Here is a 2,835-nt window from a genome sequence, read left to right on the forward strand (position 1 = left end):
GCTGGCGCTGGGGAGAGCTTTCCGGCTGAGCGGAGGCGGCCGGCTGCGCGCCAGCCCACTCTCGCCCGGGGTGGGCACCTTGAGACCAGTAGGGAGAGACAGAAGGAGAGGATTTCGGTCTTTCTTACAGCAACTTGTAATAGATTTTTCCGGGCGAAACATCTTTGCATTCAGGAGGCCCTGTCACAAGCCATCAGCCTCAGCCGGGGAGAAACAGATGGAGAGTTAATTTTGGCGGGGAGGGCACTGCCGCGCTCCCCTCCTCTCCCCTCAGTCTGTTCAGGGAGAGGAGCCGTGGCGGCAGAGGCAGGGTTTAACCCTCGCGGCCGCGCAGCTCCTTGCCCTCGCCCCTGCGGGCAGGCTGCCTGCGTGGGCCCAGCTCCTGCCCGCCGTGTCCCTCCCAGGGATGCCAGCTGGGTTGGGTGGCTAAAACTGCTGCCCGTCACCGCCACGGGGCTGCCCCGCATGTGAATGGGGTCCCCCTGAGCCGGCTCTGTGCTGCTCAATGCCAAGGATACACTCGGGATTCTCAGCCCAGTGACCTGGTGGTGGCTTTGTGGCCAGCCCGGGTGGGCAAGTGTGTCCTGCCTTCCCCACAGGCCACAGCTCCCCAGAGCCACATCCCCGTGAGCCCCACGCCAGCGCTGGGGGCAAGTCCTGCCATGCCGGCAGCTCGGTGCAGCCAGGGACACTCGGGCACTGGGTGGGCTGGTGCATGGAGGGGACAGTACCTCCCAGGAGCTGGCGCGTGGATGGCAGGGGACAGCAGTGATGCTGCCTGTGGCCATGAGCCACCGGAACACTGTGGGGAGCCCTCAGGGACCCCCAGGGTCACCAGCGGGGCTGAGAGCAGTAAGGTGGCCGTGGGAGGCGTGTAGGTGAAATCAAACTGTGTGTGCGGTTCACAAGGGTCGAGCCAGCATTAACTGCTTTATAATTATGTATAATTGTGTGTCAAAAGATAAAATTGTATTTGACACATCAGCTTCAGAGTAGCATGTTGCTTCGTCAGTAAATTTGTCATCCCTTGACTCTGTAAGGTCTTAAACCTGAGGTCTGAAGGGAGAAGTGGGGATGGACACCAAGAGCGGTGGGTCAGAAGGGAAGGATGGACAGAAGGAGGGACAGCAGGACGGAGGGGGAGTTGGAGGAAGAGTGCTGTTGTACCGACCAGTAGGAACAGCAGAGAGGCGAGCGCGTGTGTGACAGCGGAGGCAGCGAGCAGGCAGGGGCTGTCGCACTGGGGCCTGGCACGCCTGTAAGAACATGGTCAAGGAGCTGTGGCTACAAAAAGCCAAGTGATGGCACAAGTCAGCCCAGGGATGCCAGGTTGTGCTTGGTGGGACGGGGTGAGTGGGGCAGGCTGCTGTGGGCACATGAACCCACCATGCTGCCTGCTGCTCCTGCTGCCCATCCTGCCGGTCCCTCCAACACGCAGGGTGATGCTGCTCCTCCCTGCGTGGTCAAGAGGATGCTTGGGCAGGTGAAGGTGTTTGTTGTCCCATTAGTGTGGTCACCACCCCTTGATCCGCTGAGCCCAGAGGTGTCTTCTAAGGCTAGAGGTGGAAACGTGGGTCTTTGCCGAGGGCTCCAGGTGGGTGCTGGCTGCTCCCCAGGACCTGGCACCGGCACCGCCAGGGCCCGGAGGTTGCACTGGGGCTGCACAGGGAGGGGGCATGGCGGGGAGTGAGGGCTTGAGCACTCTCCGTGATTCACTCTGACTATAATGGGAGCTGCTGGTGAATATTTTATGGCTCCCACAGGGCAGATAGAACATATTGTGCATTTTACGCCACAAATCTCCGCCTAGAGACAGAGGGAGGCTTAAAAAAAAGAGCAGCACCAGCGCTGCGCTGGGCTGGAGGGGGGCAGAGCTGCAGTGGCGGTGCCAGAGCAGGGTTTGCAAAGGCATCGCTGCCCCCCCTGTGCCACCCTTCCCAGGGTGTGCTGGTGGGTGCCCTGAGCCCAGCATCATCCCAGGCAAGGAGGATGTTTGGCAGGAGCAGGAGCAGGCCACTGCCAGAGCGCTCTGCGGTGGCTGCGGCTGCGGGCCGGCTGCCCCAGGCCAGGCCTGCCTGCTCTGCGGCTCTGCGGCGCAGGCAAAGTGCTTTGCCCGGGGCTGAGTGCTGCAGGAGGGGGCCCTGCCTGCACTGCCGCTGCCTGTGCAGGGCTCTGCCTTCGCCTTCGTCAATAATGCAGCCCTTGCCCCGGACAGCCCGCCGGCACTGCCCGCAATAATGGATCGGGGATGTGAGCAGCCGCCCCGGCTCAGCTCAGCAGGAGGCTGCACCCCCCAAACACCCCCTGGTCCCCTCCTCATCCTCAGCTGAGTCCGATGCTCTGCCAGCAGCTGGCAGGCAATGGGGGAGTCTTCACCTTCACCTGTCACTGCCTGCTGCTGCCCAACTTGCAGAAGCCAGGATGGGGCTTTGGAGGTCTTCCTGCAGGGAAACCCCGTGCCCACCCTGGCACCCCTGGAGTGAGCGGGTGCAGCTGGGGTCAGGGCTCCTGGCTGGTCCCCCCCAGAGAGGACACGTGGCACCGTGTGCCAGGATGGTGGCTCAGGCTGGGACTCCCAGCCCTGCTGCAGCGCTGTGTTTGCACGGGCGAGCTCTGGGCGCTGGGGTGCTTGTCCCGCTCCCCTCGAGCGCGCCCCGCTGCCTGGCGGGCAGGGAGCCATTACAGAGATTGCCGGCAGCTGCCTGCACTGACTCGGTCTGGGCTGGAGCTGGGGGAGGCAGCTCGGAGCCCAGCAGCAGGCAGGAGGAGGAGGATGTAAGCACAGGAACCACGGGGTCAGGGCCAGCCCCCGGGTGTCACTGTGGGTGCTGAGCA

The sequence above is a fragment of the Athene cunicularia genome, assembly GCF_003259725.1.
Source record: "Athene cunicularia isolate RWA chromosome 14 unlocalized genomic scaffold, athCun1 chr14_part1, whole genome shotgun sequence".
Taxonomy (NCBI): Eukaryota; Metazoa; Chordata; class Aves; order Strigiformes; family Strigidae; genus Athene; species Athene cunicularia.